At 35.9% G+C, this 22,262-nt stretch overlaps 1 protein-coding gene and 1 pseudogene across 7 annotated transcripts in view; both read right to left on the bottom strand.

Moving 5' to 3' along the window:
• Positions 1-5,767: 5,767 nt before the first annotated feature.
• On the bottom strand, positions 5,768-7,607 carry LOC123386667 (annotated as a pseudogene).
• Positions 7,608-15,053: 7,446 nt separating this feature from the next.
• KITLG (KIT ligand) overlaps positions 15,054-22,262 on the bottom strand; it is a 100,507-nt gene continuing 93,298 nt past the window's right edge. For 4 of the 7 annotated variants that reach the window (XM_045060759.1, XM_045060760.1, XM_045060757.1 and 1 more), the window contains one exon: positions 15,054-20,278. The gene's annotated coding sequence lies outside the window, so the exon portion shown is untranslated. 7 annotated transcript variants of the gene reach the window in all.

A 22,262-nucleotide genomic window follows, 5' to 3' on the forward strand; every position in this document is an offset into this window, starting at 1 on the left:
CCTAACCGACTGCGCCACCCAGGCGCCCCGAAATAGTTTTCATTTTTATATTGATGCATAATTGGCATACAATGTTATATTAGTTTTAGGTGTGCAACATATTGATTTGACAAGTCTGTATAATACTCACCGCTCATCACAAGAAATGTAGTCACTATCTGTCGCCATACAGCATTACTACAATATCATTTACTATATTCCCTATGTCGTACTTTTCATCTCTATGACTTATTTATTTTATAACTGGAAGTTTGTGTCTCTTAATCCCCTTTATCTATTTCACCCATTCCAACCCACTTCCCCTCTGACAACCACCAGTTTATTCTCTGCATTTAATAATCTGTTTTTTGTTTGTTTTGTTTTCACATTCCACATGAGGGAAATCATATAGTATTTGTCTTTCTCTGTCTGACTTATTTCACTTAAAATAATAGTCTCTAGGTCCATCCATGTTGTTGCAAATGGCAGGATCTTATTCTTTTTATGGCTAACATTGTTTTATATATACATTTCACATCTTATCCATTCATCTATTGATGGACATTTACTTCCTTATCTTGACTATTATAAGTAACGTTGCCATAAACAAAGGGGTGCAGATATCTTTTTGAACTAGTGTTTTCATTTTCTTTGAGTAGATTATTGGATTTACAGTAGTGGAATTATTGGGTCATATGGTATTTCTATATTTTTTTTTGAGGAAACTTCTATACTGTCTTCCACAGTGATTGCACCAATTTACATTCTCACCAATAGTGCAAAAGGACCCAAACATTAAAACATATCTATAAAATAAACATATTCAGAGATCCATATCCTCCACATCCTCAAAAACACTTGTTATATATTGTCATTTTAATTCTAGACATTCTGACAGATGTGGTTTTGATTTGCATTTCCCTGACATATAGTGATGTTGAGCATCTTTTCATGTGTTTGTTGGCTAGCTGTATGTTTTCTTTGGTAAAATGTCTATGTAGGTCCTCTGCCATTTTTAATTGTGTTATTTTTTTGGTGTTGAGTTTGGTGTATAAGTTCTTTGTGTATTTCGGATATTAAGTTTTTATTGGATATATCATTTGCAAATAACTTCTCCCATTCAGTGGGTTGCCTTTTTGTTTTGTCAATGCTTTCCTTCACTGTTCAAAAGCTTTATATTTTGGTGTAGTCCCAATAGTTTATTTTTCCTTTTGTTTCCTATGCCTGAGGAGACATATCCATAAATATGTTGCTAAGGCCAATGTCCAAGAGATTTCTGCCTGTGTTCTCTTTTAAGAGTTTTATGGTCTCAGTTCTCAAATTTAGGTATTTAATCCATTTTGAATTTATTTTTGTGTATTGTTTAAGAAAGCAGTCCAGTTTCATTCTTTTACATGTAGCTATCCATTTTTCCCAGAACCATTTATTGCAAAGACTGTCTTGTCCCCATTGTATATTCTTTTTTTTTATAAAAAATTTTTTTAACATTTATTTATTTTTGACAGAGAGACAGAGTGTGAGCAAGGTAGGAACAGAGAGAGATGGAGACACAGAATGTGAAGCAAGCTTCAGGCTCTGAGCTGTCAGCACAGAACCCGATGTAGGGCTCGAACTCACAACCATGAGATCATGACCTGAGCCAAGGTTGGATGCTTAACTGACTGAGCCACCCAGGCACACACCACCCCTCACCCTCCCGCCGACATTGTATATTCTTGCTTCTTTTGTCATAGATTAATTGACCTTGTAGGTGTGAGTTTATTTCTAGTCTCTCTATCCTGTTCCATTGATCTGTGTGTCTATTTTTTTGTGCCAGCACAAAACTGTGCCAGCAGTTTTGATGACTATAGATTTGTAGTTCGTCTTGAAATCTCAAGATTGCTCTGGCTATTTGGGAGTCTTCTGTCGTTCAGTACAAATTTTAGGTTCATTTGTCCTACTTCTGTGAAAAATGCTATTGGTATTTTCATAGGGATTGCATTGAATGTGTAGATTACTTTGGGTATTATGGACATTTTAAGAATATTAGTTCTTCCAATCCATGAGTGTGGAATATCTTTTTATTTGTGTCATCTTCAATTTCTTTCATTGATGTTTTACAGTTTTCAGAGTGTATGTCTTTTACCACTTTGGTTAAATTTATTCCTAGGCATTTGATTCTTCTTGCTAGAATTGTAAATGGGGTTGTTATATCTCTTTCATCTACTTTATTGTTGATGTATATAAATGCAACATATTTCTGTATATTTTGTATCCTGAAACTTTTTCATTGGAACATTTCAGTTCTACTAGATTTATGGTGAAGTATTTACGGTTTTACATATATATATATATATGTATATATATATATATATATATATATATACACACACACATACATATATATACATACATATATATATATACACATACATACATATATATACATACATATATATATACACACACACTATACATATATACATATACACATATATACACATGTATATATACTATATAGCCATGTATATAGTATATATACATATATATGTATAGTATATATATAGTATATATATGTATAGTATGTATAGTGTGTATATATGTATATAGTGTGTATATACATATATACACACATATATATGTATATGTGTATATATATAGTATCATGTCAACTGCAAATAGTCACAGGTTTACTTCTTCCTTACCAATTTGGATGCTTTTTATTTCATTTTCTTCTCTGCTGCAGCTAGGACTTCCTGTGTTGAATAAAAGTGGTGAGAATGGGCATCTTTGTCATGTGTCTGATCTTTGAGGATTTTTGAGGCGAAGCTTTCAGTTCGTACCATTGAGAATGATGTTAGCCATTGGTTTTTCCATATAAGTCCTTTATTAAGTTGAAGTATATTCCCTCTAAACTCACTTTGGTAAGAGTTTTTATCATGAATGGATATTGCATGAATTCCAAATGCTTTTTCTGCATCTCTTTAGGTGACCATATTACTTTTATGCTTCCTGTTGTTAATGTGATGTATCATGATTGATTTGCAAATATTGAACTACACTTGTATCCCTGCAGTAAATCCCACTTGATTGTGGCAAATGATTTTTTTTAATTTGTTGGATTCAGTTTGCTAATACTTTGTTGAGGATTTTTGCAATTATGTTCGTTAGAGGTATTGGCCTGTAGTTCTTTTTTTTTTTTTTTTTTTTTTTACAGTGTCTTTGTTTGGTTTTGGTATCAGGGTAATTCTGGCCTTGTTGAATAAACGTGGAAGTTTTCCCTCCTTTTCTACTTTTTTGGAATAGTTTGAAAAGAATAGGCCTTAACTTTTCTTTAACTGTTTGGTAGAATTCATCTGTGAAGCCATCTGGACCTGCACTTTTGTTTGTTAGGAATATTGTGATTATCAATTCAGTTTCATTACTAATAACTCATCTATTCACATTTTTTTTAATTTCTTCAGTTTTGGAAGACTATATGTTTGGAAGACTGTTGATTCAGTTTTGGAAGACTCTATGTTTCTAGGAATTTATCCATTTCTTCTATCCATTCTTCCAATTTTTAAAAAAAATTTTTTTTTCAACATTTTTATTTATTTTTGGGACAGAGAGAGACAGAGCATGAACGGGGGAGGGGCAGAGAGAGAGGGAGACACAGAATCGGAAACAGGTTCCAGGCTCTGAGCCATCAGCCCAGAGCCTGACGCGGGGCTCGAACTCACAGACCGCGAGATCGTGACCTGGCTGAAGTCGGATGCTTAACCGACTGTGCCACCCACGTGCCCCTCATTCTTCCAATTTTTAATATGATTTTTATAATCTCTTATAATTCTTTGCATTTTTGTGGTGTTGGTTGTTATTTCTTCTCCATTTCTGATTTTTTTAAAATATGAGTCTTCTCTTTTTTTTTCTTAATGAGTCTGACTAAAGATTTATGAGTTTTGTTTATCTTTTCAAAGAACCACCTTTTGGTTTCATCGATCATTCTATTGTCTTTTTAGTCTCTCATTTATTTCTGCTCTAATCTTTATTATTTTCTTCCTTCTACTAGCTTTGGGCTTTATTCTTCTTTCTCTAGCTACGTTAGATGTAAGGTTATGTTGTTTGAGATTTTTCTTGTTTCTTGATGTAGGCCTGTATCACTATACATTTCCCTTTAGAACTGTCTTTACTGTATCAGATTTTAGTCCACATATTTTCATTTTCATTTGTCTCTATGTATTTTTTTTATTTCTTTGTTGACTCATTGGTTTATAATAGCATGTTACTTAGCCTCCACGTGTTTCAGTTTTTTCCACCTTTTTTTTTGTAATTGATTTTGAGTTTTATACCATTATGGTCAAAAAAGATACTTCATATGTTTTTAATCTTAAATTTATCAAGACTTGTTTTGTGGCGACACATGTGATTTATCCTGGAAAATTTTCCATGTGCCCTTGAAAAGAATGCATATTCTGGGGCTTCTGGTTGGCTCAGTAGGTTAAGTGTCTGACTCTTGATTTCAGCTCAGGTTATGATCTCCTGGTTCATGAGATCGAGCCCCACGGTGGGCTCTGTGCTGACAGTGTGAAGGCTGCTTAGAATTCTCTCTCCCTCTCTCTTTCTCATCCCTCCCTCCCCTGCTTGCACATACACACACTTTCTCTCTCACAAAATAAATATTTTTTTAAAAGAAAAGAATTCGTATTCTGCTGTTTGGGGATGGAATGTTCTGTGTATATCTGTTAGGTCTATCTGGTCTAATATGTCACCAGAGCCACTGTTTCCTTGTTGATTTTCTGTGTGGATGATCTATTCATTGATATAAGTAGGGTGTTAAAGTCTCCTACTCTTATTATATCACTGTCAATTTATCCCATTATGTATGTTAATACTTGCTTTATATATTTAGGTGCTCCTGTGTTGAATGCATATTTATAATTGTTATAAACTTTTGTTGGATTGAACCATTTATTATGTAATGTCCTTCTTTGTCTCTTGTTATGGTCTTTGTTTTAAATTCTCTTTTGTCTGATGTAAGTATTGCTAGCTCAGCTTCCTTTTTTTTGCTCTGTTTATATGGTTAATATTTTTCCATCCTCTCACTTTCAGTCTATATGTGTCTTTAGGTCTAAACTGAGTCACTTGTTAGGTAGCATATAGATGGCTCTTGTTTTTGTTTTGTTTTGTTTTTTATCCATGCAGTCATCCTATATCGTTTGATTGGCTCATTTAGTCCATTTACATTTAAAGTAATTTTTTTTATGATTCAAGGATTTATTAAGTTATACATGCAAAACATACTGCTAATTGCATTAGCAAAAGATCAATGTAAAAACACTCCACAAGTCTGAAACTGTCAATTTAAAAAATTTTGTTCTAGTGGTTGAAAGGCCCAACCTTATATTCTTGCTGGTGGGTAAATTGTACAGAACTTGGTTAGCAGCAGCAGGGGCTTACAGAGCCGCACAGACCCAAAAGAACTTAGGCAGAGCAACAGGAAGGTTGTGTGTGTCTGGGGGGTGGGGGCAGGGGAGTGAGGTGAGGAGGAGGGTCAGCATTAGTCAAGGTACAGTACTGGTGAACTGGTGAGACAATGATGTTAAGAAAGTTCATAGTTTAGGAATATCTAAAATATTTCAAAAACTATAAAGCTGCAACACATGATTTTTTTTGCCTAATTACTAGAAAACTAAGGAAAACACTTATTAGCTTTGAATAAAGTAACAAGGGAACAGGAATGCACTTTTACTAATCTAAAAAATAATCTAATGCATTATCAGAAAGATTTTATAATACAAGGAGGCATATTGTTCATTAAGAAGGGGTTCTAAAATAAAAGCACTAAGTTAGCAACTATGGGAATGACCAGTTCAAAGATGAACTAAATGCCTGGTTTTAGGAGGGATGGCAGGTCTAAGAAAAAAATCTTAAAACAGTGATGATACTGACCTCTCATCATTCACTGCATCTGACAGAAACTAACTTTTTAAGATTTTACTCGTGACACTTTCACTCAGTTTAATAATGATGCGCACAGTGTCGTGTAAATTAACCTCCATATTTTGTAAGAATATTGTCTTGTCCTCTGATGGCCTCCCGTGAAGCACATACCCGCCCCCGTGTGCCCACGACCACAGTGGAGACTTCATCACAGGGAAGGGAGTCAGAGGACGGTTCCAAATCTCAGCAAAAGCTAATACACTAACTTAAAAAAACAAAAATCTCACTACAAAATAAAAAAGATTGATCCAGAGAGCTGAGTCATTACCCTCGATCCATGAGGACACACAGCACGGTGTTGGGGGTGGACATGGGCTGTGCTAGGTGGCAATTTTCAGAAAGGAGCCTGTATGGCTCTCCTGTCAGACTAGTTAGCAGGTGTCTGCATTTCCGAACTTGAGAGGCTGCAGTCTCTTCTCAAAGACAAAGGTCTCAAACAGTTTAGTGCTTAAGGTTCGCAGCACAACAGTGCAACTTAGTTCACAAGGTATTTTGGCAACTCTTAATCTGAGCAAGAGTAAGGGCTTTTGAAAAATAAGGCTTTAAGAAAGCTTGCCATTTTAGGGATACATTTTAATGTGAAAATTTGAAGTCTTAAACTTTAAACAAATAAATCCTAAAAATTACTGATTTGTTCAAAATGGTTTTATGGAAAAACTAATCTGTAACAAAAAGATGGCATTGAGTGTGAAGGCTCCACCATATTTGAGCAAAGTGTACAAAGGTTCCGAGGGGGACAGGGCAGGAGAGGGGCCCAGACATTTACAACAGCAGGCATTTTCTTTCCCTCCTCTTGACTGGAGGGGGCCAGAGAACTGCTCGACTAGCTTCATCAAACACTATCTTGAGGCCTCTCTGCGTGACAGCCAGGCACTCTAGGTATTTTACAGCACCCATCTAACTTCATTACGGCCAAACCCTGCTGGTAGGTGATGGGAGTCAGCTTCTTGTCTTTCAGTTGCCCAATCCTGTCTTTGTCATCCCTGAGGTCAAGTTTAGTTCCCACCAAGATGATGGGGGCGTTGGGACAGTGGTGTTGCACTTCAGGGTACCACTCTGCTCCAACATTTTCAAATGACACAGGACTCACAAAAGATAAAGCAAATTAAGAATACATCCGTTCGCTGAGAGGATAAGGGACGTAATCTGTCATAATCTTCTTGTCCAGCTGTATCCCATAAGTCCAGATTCACTGGTTTTCCATCCACCATAACGTTGGCAGAATAGTTGTCAAAGACAGTGGGATATATTCTCCAGGAAATGCATTGGTTGTGTAACTGATCAGTAGGCACGTTTTACTACAGCTCTGTAGTACGCCACCACACGTTTGATGGCCTGCATCTGGGCCGCTTGCTGGGCCTCAGCAGGCTCAGGGGAGGCAGGCAGGCAGGTGGGCGGGTGGCTGAGGGTGGTGGGGTGCGGGGTGCCAGGGCTGCTGTTCATGCCGCCTCACCCTCCACCTACCGGAAGACAGAGCCCAGAAGTGGCCACCACCCAAAAGCCGGAGAAAACTCTAAAGTAATTATTGATGGGTGTGTACTTGGTGCCATTCTGTTAATTGTAGGTACTTTTTAAATTATAATTAACATACAGTGTTATATTAGTTTCAGATATGCAACATAATGTTTCAACAATTCTGTACATAACACAGTGCTCATCACAATTAGTTTGGTCACCATCTGTCACCAAATAGGGTTATTATAATTTCATTGACTATATTCCCTATGCTGTACTTTTCATCCCTGTGACTTATTTATATTATAACTGAAAATTTCTACCTCTTAATGCCCATTTGTAGTTCTTCTCTGTTCTTTTTCTCTTGTTCTCTTCCTGTGTGGTTTGATGGTCTTCTTTAGTGTTATGCTTGTATTCCTTTCTCTTTGTTTTTTGTGTATTATAGATTTTTGACTTGTGGTTACTATGGGGTTCAATTATAACCTGTTATGTGTATAGTAGTCTATATTGAGTTGATGGTCTCTTAACTTTGAACACATCCAGAAGCATGAAAGTTTTACTCTCCACTTCACATTTTATGTATATGATGTCATATTTTACATCTTTTATTTTTATATCCTTTGACTAATTTTTTGTAGATATAATTGATTTTACTAATTTTGTATTTTAACCTCCATACTGGCTTTATAAATGATTAATCTAGTACCTTTACTACAGGTTTGCTTTTACCTGTGAAATTTTTTCTGTTCATTATTTTCTTCTAGTTACGACCTTCTCTTTCGATTTAGAGAATTCTCTTTAACATTTCTTGTAAGGCTAGTTTAGTAGTGATAAACTCCTTTAACTTATGTTTGTCTGAGAAGCCCTTTTTCTCTTCTATGATGAATGATAATCTTGCTGGGTAGAATATTCTTTGTTATAGGTGTTTTCTTTTCAGAACTTTGAATACCTTTTGCCACTTCCTTCCGGCCCTCAAAGTTTCTGCTGAAAAATCAGTTGATACCATTGTGAGATTTCCCTTCTATGAAACTGTTTTCCCTTGGTGCCTTTAAAATTCTCTCTTTATTATTACTTTTTGCCATTTTAATTATAATGTGTTTTGGTGTAGACATCTTTGGGTCCATATTTTTAGGGTCTCTCTGTGCTTGCTGGACCTGTATGTCTGTTTCTTTCTGCAGATTAGGATGTTTTCAGCTATTATTTCTTTACATAAGTTTTCTGCCTCCTCCTCTCTCTCTTCTCCTTCTGGGATACCTATAATGCAAATGTTATTACACTTGATCTCACAGAGTTCCCTTAACCTATTCTCATTTTTTTATTCTTTTTTTTTCTTTTTGCTGTTCAGCTTGGTTACTTGTCATTACCCTGTCATCCAGATTGCTAATATGTTCTTCTGCATTCTCTAATCCCCTGTTCAATTGGTGTACTTGTTATTTCAAGTTATTGAATTCTTCAGCTCTGACTGGCTCTTTTTTATATTTTCTGTTTATTGAAATTCTCACTGAGTTCATCCACTCTTAAGTCCAGTGACTATCTTTATGACCATTGTTTTGAATTCTTTATCAGGCATATTGCTTATCTCCACTTCATTTAGCTATAATTTTTGTCTTGTTCTTTCATTTGGGACATGTTCTTCTGCCTCCTCATTTTTTCTCTCTGTGCTTGTTTCTGTGTATTATGTAGGCCAGTTATGTCTTCTGGTCTTGAAAGTAGTGACCTTGCATAGAAGAGGTCCTGTAGCACAATGCCTTCTGGTCATCAGAACCAGGCACTCCAAGGGTGTCCCGTGTGGGCTGAATGCACCCTCCTCTTGTGACTGAGCTGTGATTGCCTTTGGCCCAGCTGGTTGCAAGGATCTGTGTTGCTTGCTGTGGGCACAATGGGCAGGGTTTCCTCCCCGTATTATTAAGGACCTTCTTTGTGGCCCACTTGGGCTTATTGGTGAGCAGGGCAGGTACTCACCCTAGCTCTCTGCAATTAGCCTCTCTGTCACAGCAGCAGGTGCACCAAAGGGCAGGGCACAGCTGCAGGACCTAGAGGTGCACTGGTGTGTGGGGTTATCTGCCACCAGCCTCAACAGGGCATGAGCCACTTTGGTGTGGTGCCAGTCATGGCGGGGGCTGCTCCAGGTGAGGTGGGTGCCTGCGGAAGCAGGCAGTTGGGATGCAGTGGGTTCACAGGGGAATGTTGGGGTAAGTCGTGCAGTTCTAACAAGATAAATGGAAGGTGTTAGCACTGGTTCCAGAAAAGTGTCTGGCCATCTAGGTTGGGGGATGGGAAAAGAAATGGCAGCCACCAGAACTTTTGTTCCAGGAGAAATCTACAGATCCCTGTCCCTCTTACACACATTCTAAGATTATTCAATGAATCTCCTTCACATATACCCCAAACGCTTTTCAAACTGCTGCTTCTGATCTGTGTCTTGGGCCAAATTATTTAGAATGCCGACTTTTTAAGGGCAGGGTCTCAGTTTTCTTCCACCCTCTGGCTCTCCTGAAGTTAAGCCTGTTGGTTTTTAAAGCTGCTGGAGTTAAGCCCCACTGATTTTTAAAGTTCTTGGAATAAAGTCCTGCTGGTTTTTAAAGCTAGATGCTATGGGAACGGTCTTCCCAGGGGAGGTCCCCAGTGCCAGAGATGCCCAGTGTGGTGTCTGATCCTCTTGCTTTTCCATACTTGTGATGTCCCTCCTGTTTCTGGTTAGTCTGACCGGGGGTTTGGTTCACAACTATGTCTCTATCTCTTCTACCCTTTTCTATGATTAGCAGTGAAAAGTCTGTTCTGCCAGTCTTCAGGTGGTTTTTCAGAGTTAGTCGTATGGATGCTACTGTTATATTTGTATGTCCATGGGATGAGATGAGCTCAGGATCCTCCTACTCTGCCATCTTCTTAAAACTCCTAGGTCTTTAATAAATAAATACAATGATTACAGAAAGGGATCCTTTATATCCATTTTATATGTTTGAATTAGTTTATAATTTCTCAATTATTTTTATGAACGATTCCAAGACATCTTTCCAGACTGGAGTTAAATGTCTGAGTTTTATCTTTTTTCTTCTAATGTTTTGTTTGTTTTTGTTTGTTTGTTTGTTTGGAGTCTTTAAAACTATGTTAGAAGTCATTACAAGTTCCAAGTCCTTAAAATGCCATTATGTCCCAACAGCCTTATGTTAGGGAGACCATCTTGTTACACAAAAACTCTTTAGAAAGTTTTAAAATATGTTAAAAAATGCTTGAAGCTGCTCTATGAAAGACAATGTTAAGAGAATGAAAAGACAAGCCACAAACTAGCAAATATGTGTAGAACACATATCTGACAGAGGGTTTACCTGTAAATATATACAAGAACCTTTTAAAATTCATCAGTAAGGAAACAAATAACCCAATTTAAAAATGGACAAAAGATTTGAAAAGACACCTCACCAAAGAAGATAAACAGATGGCAAATAAGCTCATGAAAAAATGCTCACCATCATTTGTCATTAGGGAACTGCAAATTAAAACAATGATGATAAACCAGTACTCATCTATTAGAATGGCTAAAATCCAACAGACTGACCATAACAATTGCTAGTGAGTATGTGGAGCAGCAGAACTTTATATTCATAGCTGTTAGGAATGCAGAATGGCACCGCCACTTTAGAAGACAGTTTTATGTTTTCTTACAAATCTACACATAGGTGTACCATACGGTCCAGAAATCATGCTCCTGGGCATTTACCCAACTGATTTGAAAACTTCTGTGTTCCAAAAACATGAACGTTTATAGCAGCTTAATTCATAATCACCAAAACCTGGAAACAACCAAGATGTCCTTAATAGGTAAATAAGATAAACAAAGTGTGACACATTCATACAAAGGGATATTATTCTATGATAAAAAGAAATGGGCTATCCAAACCATGAAAGACATAGATGAGTATTAAATGTATATTTCTAGGTGAAAGAAACTAGTCTGAAAAGGCTACATTATGTAATTTCAATTATATGATACTCTGGAAAACATAGAAACTGTAACAACAGTAAAAAAAATTACTGGTTTCTAGAGGTACAGGAGAATGGAAGAGATTTTGAATAGGTAAAGCACAAGGGATTTTTTTTTAGGGCAATTAAACAATTCTGTATGTTCTATAATAGTGGATATACAACACTACACATTTGTTGAGACCAGTGTATTGAGAAGCCGAAAACATGTTATCTCACATACAGATTTTCTGGTTCTATAAACACAGCAATTTTATTAAATTCTATTGTATTTCCTCACCACTAAGAGAAAAAAAAGTGTATGGTTTTGTTTATAATTGTATACTCTGTATTACCGAGCATTTTGTGATTGGGGAAAGCTACTATTTTGACCAGGCATTAATGAAACCTTAGTCTTCCACTTACAGTTTTACATATCAGGAGACTGTGATGATTGTGAAAACTTCCCACAAACTGGATTCTGCCTCCATTCGTTTCAAAACTCATTTCTCATCCATCACCCGCATACTTCTGGTGCCAGATCCATAAGACACATTCACTAGGGCATCATGAGACAACCTCACATATACTTTTAGGTCATGGTGTCCTAGTAAATTGGCACAGTGTCCAGTGGGAGTGTTTCTGGAAGCCATTCCCACATGAGAGGTACTTTAATATCTTAAAGATAAATGCAAGTGGCTGCAAATTTTACAAAAATATATTACTATATGAATACATTGCTAGCTCCTCTCTATGACATATAGAGGGCCTGTATAAGTGAGGACCAGAAATCTGAATTTCTTTAGCTTCACATAAATCAGCCTCCAGGCATTAGGGGTCTTTGGAAGTTCTATTCTTTCAGTTTGCAGGTAAAATAGCAATCAAGATTATCGGCTAAGAGTGGGAATGAGGAATGTAGTGGGTGCTTTGGAAGAGAAAATAATGTATGAAATAGCTATGAGAATGGAAAAGCAATGGACAAGAGAAATAGAATTGTTGAGCAGCATTAAGACCCACTTGATGGGAAGGAATCTACAGAGAAATTAGTAGGCATGATGGCGTGTTGTACACCAGACGTGTTTAGCCCTACGAGTGCAGACAGAGAGTGCATGGATAACTGGATTTGAGCAGGGTTGTCATTTAACAAGGAAATATTAGGAAATGAGAGGGATTAAATAGAAGGTACATGCAGGAGAGTGATTATTAATGCTGGATTGTGGATTTTAACCTGTATAAGGAGAGAAGAGAGGACATCAAGTTTGACAATTAGTGGAAAATGATAGAATCGATAGATTGACAGGCCCACTGGATCAAAGAGAATAAACTGGAAAGATACAAAGTGGTGGTCAGAGATGGAATACATGGAATTGAAGCGATGAATGGATTGCAATTAATGGCAATGACAAAGGCTACAGGAAGACCATCAAACTAGGGGACTAGGATGGTGTTGAGGACTGGCTCATTAGGAGAAAATTCGAGAACCTGAAGGGACAGGATGTTGAAAGGATCATTTATGTGCGTATCAAAATCCCAAGAATGAAGACAGGAGTACAAATGAGTGACAGTGAACCAGGTGCTAACACCATCAAGAAATGAGGCCGTAGAGCCTGGGAGTTATATATGGAAGGAACAGTGAGTGGCAGTGGAAAATCTAATGAGATTCAAATCTGGGAGGGAGGGGGGAGGAGAAAGTAATACAGAAGTGGTAAGAACAGATAACTCACTTCCGGACCCTGTGATTGCTATGGAGGAAACACAGCCACCAAATGAGAGGGCTGAAGAGATAGATACATCCTCAGAAGACAGACTCATTTTAATTTTGAGTAAGATGAAGGGAAAGTTTTGAAAATACATTGGATTTTGCAAAGTATGGGCTTTGGAATTCCAAAGGGCACACATTATATTACAGTCTTAGTGTCCATCTATAATTTCCTGGCTATTGTGGCACAGTGAATAGAGGTCTATTGAATGTTACACATTCTTCTAATAGATGAAAAATGTAAGGCTACAGAATAGCATTGTATACATATGTATGTGTATACACACACACACACATATTCACATATATGTATATAGTTTGCTCATGCCAAAAAGTCCTCAAAGTTAACACAAAGTAGTGGTGTTCATCTGTGTGTGTGTGTGGGGGGGACCTAAATACAATGAATGTTGAAGGGATACGTTTGCCTTTATTTTATAGCCTGCTGTAGTGCAATATTGAAATGTATAATGATGAGACAATTGAAATATGAATACTTACTCCAATATTAAGGAATTGTTCATTTTTCTTAAGTGTGGCAAGGATATCACGTTTTTTTTTTTAAATTTAGAAATACATATTTACAGATCAAATATTTTTGGGTATTGGCCTAAAAGTAATATGAAAGGGGGAGTGGATAAAGAGTATAGATAGGAGACTTAGATACAAGATCATTCTGTAGTTGAGTAAAGTTGAACCTAGGCTATGGTTACATGGGGTTACATTACACTACTGTATTTTTATACATATTTCAAACTTTTCATAATAAAATGTTATAGAAAATAACTTATCAGACATTACAATAGGTAGTATCTATTCAGTTAAAATTTTGTTTCATTACACACTTTATTATATTAAATTTGGGGAACATAGTGTTATAAATATTCATGGTCCTACCCCTCACATTGTTTATGGCTTAAAAGTAAAAACAATTAGCAATCTCCTCTCCTTCCTCCAAATTATGAGATGGACCAAGGAGGGCCTTGTAAGCCATGTTAAGGCATTTGGGTTTTCCTTTGAAAATAATGAGAAACGATTTAAGTGTTCCAACCAGAGAAAAATATCAGATGTCTCCATATTATTTGTTCTAACTTGAGGAGCTGATTGAAAAAGGGCTAGGTATGTGTGATCAGTTAGGAGGTTATTAAAATTGTCTAAGCTTACATTGGTGAAATTGCAATACAAAGGCTGAACAGAAAAGGCAGAATAAGCAAAGAAGTTGAAAAGAAATGGTGGGTGAATAAATATTATGTCATAAAGCTAGGGTATATGGTCTGAAAAGTTGAATACCGACCAGAGGTTAGCAGGATAATGATTTATTGCCTAAACCACATTAGCCACCATGGTGTTTGATCTTGCCATTCCTCTTCTCAGAAACACACAGTGGTTTCCCATGGCCCCTAAGAATGTCTATCCTCCTTGTTGTGACATTCAAGGTCATGCTCTCATATCTCTGTGTATCTCTTTTTGCATTATATACTCTGGGTGCACTGATTTGATCTGATGGAATAAGAACTTGTATAGCTTCTTGCTTTGGAAGGTGCTGCTCAGACTGGGCCTAATTCTCCTCTGTCAAAATTTGTCTCACCCTTGTAAGTCTTATTAGCCCAAACACCCAACTCCTCCATAATCCCATGTAGTCTATATCCATTTCTCCTTTCTGCATGCTCTGAGGACATTAACTGGACCTCAGCTTTATACTTAGGTAATAACTTCAATGTGGTTTTATAAATATTATAGTCGTTTTCAGATCTTCTCCCCAACCAAGTTAGAAACCTCTTGAGGTCAAACAGTGTTAACTTTATCTTCTTCGATTACCTTACCTATTTTAGTAACCAGTAAATACGTCCATATTATAACAAAATCTAGATTTTAGCTTATATGCTCAACCATTTTTTAAATATGTGTGATAACTTTGATATCAAATGACAAGGCAAACTTATGAGAGTGCATAAAATTCTTTATTTAGAACAATAAAGTATATGTATATATATATAATGTAATTTCAAATTCAAACCTGTATAAAAAAGGGTCAGGACATATACCTAGTTTAAAAAGTACACATATAGTATATACACATACACATCACATTTTACAACGTTTTTTATTTAATTACACTTCAGTCATAATAAACTAGAATAGTGTTGACATACATTTACATTACAATATGCAAACTCCAATCTATGAATGAACTAGCAATGTATCTATGCATCCATCTAAATGTTTGAATACTTTTCAAGTCCATCAATTTAAAAAATAGCAACAAATGGACACTATAATCACACATTAATCCTTAGAATATAGGATATTTTTATTGAAAAATTTTGAGCCTTATAGCTGAGAAATCAAGTAGTTGAAAATACTGTTTTTAAAACCATTTTATTTTTAAAAACATCATAAGGATGTAGTTGGAGATGGCAGTTATAAATTTACAATGCTTAGGAAACATTTTAGGATTATGAATATCCACTTTAAATCATTTCTAAAACATCTTGTTAGGAAATAAAAGTACCATTACTTTATTTGTAACAAAGGCATTTCCAGACTTGTTAATGAAAAGCAGCAAAACCATAATTTGTGCAATAAAATATCATAAATTAACTAGTTAGAATTTCAATGTTTATATTTTAATGCCAATTTTACAAAATAATACTGTTTCAAAGACAAGCTGGCTTACTTTAAAATTCTTATCCCACCTTCTAATTTTAAAATGAAATTTATGGATGACCCCTTTCCAAATGGATTATAAATTATTTTTTGGCACTCAAAAACTTTAAGCATCTTACATTTCTGTTCTAAGCTTTTAATAAAATGACAGCATTTAAATGCTTAATTTGGTGCATTTCCAAATGTTGCACATATCTTATAGTATCTCTTCCTGACTAAAATGCACTCGTGGTTTTCATTCTTCAGAGGTGATCCAAAAATGTTTACTTAAGCAAAGGAAAAAGCCATCTCTTGTGTAAATGGTTACCCAATTCACCCTATAGGAGATTGAATTTTACTTTTACTAATGGATCCTATTTACATTACAAACAAGAATAGCAATGACTTTTTGTGTTCAAATTGCTTATTCACAGATCAGAATGGAATATTTCATATGGAATAGTTTCAGATCTATTTTGTTGTCTTTGTCAGTCAGATATCAATAGGTTTCACACCTAAGGTGTGACCTCCAACTTCACCATAAATAAAACATGGAGATCCAAAGAGAAGAGGTGACTTACCAATATCAGTTAACACCAGAGAAGTTTCTCACAATTTTTTCCAACATCTGCCTCATTATGCCAAACTGTCTTTTGAAAAATTTCTAAGAATACGTGGGAAATGGCTAAAAGCCCCATATTGGAATTACATTTTGAAACCAAAACCTAGCTGCAGAAAAATATTGAGATATCCATGAATCATAAATCATGAATGGATTTTTCTGTTAATTTCAAACCTCAGTTGAATTAGAATACCAAAATATGCCACAAAGTTTCCCCGAAGTACTTTCATACTCAATTAAATGTGTTAATTCTTACTAAAAGCAAACACTACATTAAAAAACACATTTTCATTCTTCATATACTTCTTTTTAAAGAGAATAGGGTACTTATTCTATTATCATATTGAAAAAAACTGAAATTTGTCTCTGACTCATTAAAAAATGGCAGTGTGGTAAGCACGTTAGATTATAATACAAAATCCGGCAACACTTTGATATTACTGGGCAGGCACCATTTATCACAGAGCCAGTTTCTTTATAGACTTGTGCTCTACCAAAGAGGTGCAAAGCTTTTAGTATAATTTAGAATCTGCAGACTTCTGAGATCATTTTAAAAGGCAATTTTGGAACATTACAAAAGATATCAGATACATGGCACCAAATTAAAAGGTGATTTCATGATTGATAATATCAGTTGTGAGTTTTCCATGATTTCTGAAGGATATTCAGCACACATATCAGATAAAATAAAGCAAATGTGTGTGTGTGTATATACATACACACATACACACACACACACATACTCATCTCAAAGCAGATATGACATATAATTCTCAAGCAGCCAGCATCCAAAATCATGTTCAGTTTTTTTCTACTGTTCATGCATTTTATTGAACTTTAGTGTTTTAAAAATTGGTAATTCACGTAACTCTCAATGAACTAATACATTTAATTAGGTAGAATATATCACCCCTTGCCTATGATGCCAGATTTCATAACTTGCTGAATTTGTTATTTAACTCTATTGATTGGGACCATGTCCTTGAGTGTTAAAACCCAGCTCCTGCCTTTGAGAATAAAAGTGCATTTATTGTACTCTCAAGCTCATTAAACAGAATTTTCTCATGGCTAAGAAAATCAAAACCATTGGTGAAATAAACTATTAAATGGAGAAGTATCAATCTTCTCAATCTACACCTGACCTACACACATAACTCATACTAACTTATATCTAGTTTCTTCAAAAAAATCAAAGCCACACACTGAGAGTCAGGTCCTTTCAGCAATTAAACTGATCGCTGGTTTTATTACTAAACGTTTGATCCATGGGATATTTAAGGGCCTGAGTAAGTCAATGCAGCTTCCCAAAACACCTGGGTTGTATCTTAGAGAAATGACTACCATCTGAGGAAGCCCAGCACTTTAGAGAAGGAAGGGATCATAGAAATCATCTGGGCTTTTTGGTACAAAAAAGCGCAAAAGCCGCTTCACTGGAGTTGTATTTGGATCCTCTTTTAACATGAAGTCCAACTATACTAGAAATTCTTGGACTTTTGAAATAAAGGAAAGCTAGCAGTTTTTCATGCCCTTTTGTATCACTACATTGAAAATGATCATCTGAGGGGGTAGAACATGACAATAATGTTATAACAAGAATTAAGTTATAATAGAAAGCTTTGGATCCCTTCATCTGTATGTTCATGATCTACTGAAAGAATCTTAAACCACAAGAAACCATTTCTTTAGTCAGATGTTCGACTATTAAAAAAAATGGCAAGGGACATTCACAAAATGTCTTACAAGTTTTAGTTTAAAAGCATGATGTCCATCTTGAGAATTCTTACCAAATTCACTCTTAATACAACAAACGCTGTCACACATTTTAAACAGCAAACTGACATGCATAACTACATAAAGCTCGCTATTTTAAATTCATAAATATTAATATAGAGTGCCAGATTTTAAATAAATGGATCCCTTAAACTGATAATGGTGATTATACAAGAAATAGCTAAAATTTCCTGATTCCTTTCATTCTTATAAAAGCCAAGTAACCTAATTTTCAATACCCATATTACCATGTGGGTGTGGTTTTCTAATCTTAGATACTAAACATAATTTTTAGTTTCTCTCATGATGTAAATTGAAAATGAGACCTTCATACATTCAGCAATTTCTCTTAAGTCCCTTTACATAACTCTGTAATAGTTTTAGAATATAAACATTTCATAATATATTTTGCAAGCACAATTTATACACTCTATAAGTGGTAGGGGAAAGGGGTGCAAAATGTCCTTCTCAGTGACCGTGCTGTTCAGTGTTCGTGGCTTCTTTGGGCCATAACTCCTTTGGAGAGTCTCCTCTCTGCAAAGGCATCAATGTTTTTTTTAGGGTTTTTTTTTTTTTTAACATTTTTATTCAACTTACTTAAACCAAAGCAAACCAAAACAAAAACAACCCAGTTCATCCATTTCTCCCAACCACCCCCATCCCTTGCAACTACTAATCTGTCCTTTGTATCTATGAGCTTGGTGTTTTTAATTTTTTTAAAAATTTTTTTTAGATTCCACATATAAGAGAGATCATATGGTATTTCTCATGCTGACCTATTTCACTTAGCATAATGCCCTCAAGTTCCATCCATGTTGTCACAAACGGCAAGATTTCATTTTCAGAGCGGAATCCACTGTATGTATAATACGTGTGTTACACATACACACGTAACACATTTTCTTTATTCATCTATTGATGGACACTTACATTGTTTCCATATCTTGGCTATTATAAATAATAATGCAATGAACATGGGGCTTATACATCTTTTAGAATGTGTTTTCATTTTCCTCAAATACCAAGAAGTGGAACTGCTGGATAACATGGCAGTTCTATTTTAATTTTTTTGAGGAAACTCAAAATTTCCCATAGCGACTGCACCAATATACAGTCCCACCAACAGTGCACAGGGTTCCCTCTTAATTCTTATCTTTTCGATAACAGCCATTCTAACAGGTATGAGGGATATCTCATTGTGGTTTTGATTTGTATTGGTCTGGTGATTGATGGTGAGCATCTTTTCATGTACCTGTTGGCCATTTGCAGGTCTTCTTTGGAAAAACATCTACTCAGATCTTCCCATTTTTAAGTTAGAGGTTTTTTTCTTTTTTTCTTTTTTTTTTTTTTTTTTGCTATTATTGTAGGAGTTCTTGGTAGATTTAGCTATTAGCCCCTTATCAGATATATGACTTGCAATTATTTTCTCCCATTCAGGTTCTTTTTTCCATTTTATTGATGTCATCACTGTTCTAATACAATACTGACTCCCAAGCATGGATAGATCCAGCTAACCATGTCCATTTGTCTAGTGGGAGATAGGTTTATGTCAAGAAGAGACCAAGATCAGACCCAGACCATTAATTAGCAGCTACAAGGCTGATATGTTGCCTACTCCAATCATTTTGTTCCTACTGCTTTCTAAATGTAGACTGGCTGATGCTGTTGAGTTTTTGTTTTTAACATTTTTTCTAGATTCATTTCTGAAAAATTATCCCCACTATACAGGATGAAATCTACTTGCAAAGACCAAGATTACTATGAACTGCAGGTTGTAACTGAAAATAAAGCTATGTGACTTTTCAGCAATTAGACACTTCTGGAGGCATGCAAAATGGTGCATGCAATCTGGGACACGTGCTTTCTCTCCCAACGTCAGTTGCAAGTTCTAAATGAGACCACCAGTCCCCCAGGTCTTTAAAATAGAGTCCTGCTCCATGCAAGGTCTTCTTTATAGATGATTAATTCAGTGCCAGTTTCACAGTAAAACACTTTGTTCCAATTTGTGAATCATCCATATAGAGTCATGGGTAGCAAGAACAGATAAAAATGCAGTCTGTTACTCCAGACAGAATATGAATTTGTTTAAAGCTGCTTCATTTATGAAGCAAACATGAACTGTTACCCGCCTAGAGAGGAAAGAAAAGAGAGAGATTATGGTGTATCTGCTTTCTGCCTTCTTTCCATTCTCAATAGCTGAATTCATAGGACTACAGAATGAGTAATATACTTAAAATACAAGCTTCACTTACACAAGCTACAAGAACTTGAGAAATCTTTTCCTAGATGCAATGATTAGTCACTCTCCGTGACCTCCCTGGTAACATTTAACATTATCTGAATGATCTTACTCATTGTTTGACTCTCTCCTCTCATTAAAATGTAAGCTCCATGAGGACAGAGACCTTTGTCTATCTTTTTTTACTGCTGTACTCCAACACCTAGAATAATACCTGGCAGAGGAAATATTCAGTAAATATTCCTGGAACATAAGGATGGATGAATGAATACCCAGTGGCCTTCACACCCATTTGCATACTATAGATTGTTTCCATTTGTGGTAAGAGGGTTATTTTGCAGCCTGAATTTCTCTAACCAAGCTATGAAAAGGTAGTATATACATGGTGAGGGGAGAGGGCTTTTGAAAGACAAAGACAGTGTCTAGAGAGAAATGCAGTAGCATTAAGGAGACATCAGTGGAGAAGCTAATAAGAGACCATCAACAAACAGCAGCCTTCTGGTCACTGAGCAATGCCAGTATCTTAACTGCTAAGCCATCACTTCTCCCAACTGAGGACACAGCAGCAGCAAGAGGGCTTTCAAAACTGTCAGCCAAGAAAAGGAAGAAATCCTGGCATCACATCCGGACAAAGTCTCTGGGGAGGTTCATTTGGCCTTAACATACTTGTTGAAACATTAAAGCCAGACATTGTTTCAGTTCTTCAGAGCTGGTGCTAATCCACTGAGCTTTGGACTCAGCTTTTAGATTTTCAACTTTCACATCAAGTCTCTCTACTTACTTAACTATTTTTTTCAAAGATCGTATCTTCACAGTATCTTCAATCACCACCCCTAAATAACCGCGTATGTTGCTTTTTCTTCCCTACTGAATACCCTTCGTCCTTATTTCCTGAATTCAAATATCTCAGTTTTTAAATATTTGACATCAACACAAAGGTTATATATAAACTGCATAAAATTCCACAGTATAAATGGTAAGAAGTGCACTATTTTTTCCGCTCTCTCTAAATGAATTTACTACAAATTGTACTATGACAAATTATCAAACAGAGAACTCTAGAAACTAGAGAACCTGCATCTAGGAAAGGAGAATTAAATCCCAAGAGGAAAATTAAGAAACAATTAAGAGAAAACTTCAGAAATCCAAAATATAGAAGTAGATGATATTTTTAAAATAAGCCTTGATTAAAAAACCAAAAGGGAATCACACAGAATACAAAAGGATATATTTTTTAAAAAAGGAATAGCTTGAAATTCTAAACTTAAGTAGAGAAGATTGGAAATCTATTTCTAGTTTTGTTCCCAGGTCTCTTAGCAAAGAAAATAAACTTGAAGGTTGACAACAGTTTTCCCATAAAACAAAACAACAATTTTTATAATGATACCCTGGGATCCTTGCAACCACCTCATGAAATAAGCAGGGTGAGTCTTATTATCCCCTTACTAGAACTTGAAAAAAACAGGGGTTAAAAGACAACTGACCCATCCAATAACCTACAGCTTAACTATTTGCAGAGCCATGGCCTGAACCCAAGTCTGATCCCTTCTTATCCTCTATGTGTGTGTCCTCAGAAAGAGCTCAAAAGCAAATCCTCTGAAATTCTTAAGAAATATCTGGTAAAGAGTCAGAGATCTTGGCAAATCCTGTGTGTGCCAAATGATAAAAATTCGACTCAACGTTACCCATATTCCAAATCTAGGATCTATTATCGCCTATCTTAGCCCATATCTGCAGGAAATGTCCAGGTTGTGTTTCTTTTATGAATCTCTCCACCAGCCTACTTGTAATAAGTTTAAGTTTATTTGAGAGAGAAAGTGGGGGTAAGGGCAGAGAGAGAGAATCCCAGACTGCACTGGCAGCACAGAGCCTCA

Source organism: Felis catus, chromosome B4 (assembly GCF_018350175.1).
Source record: "Felis catus isolate Fca126 chromosome B4, F.catus_Fca126_mat1.0, whole genome shotgun sequence".
NCBI lineage: Eukaryota > Metazoa > Chordata > Mammalia > Carnivora > Felidae > Felis > Felis catus.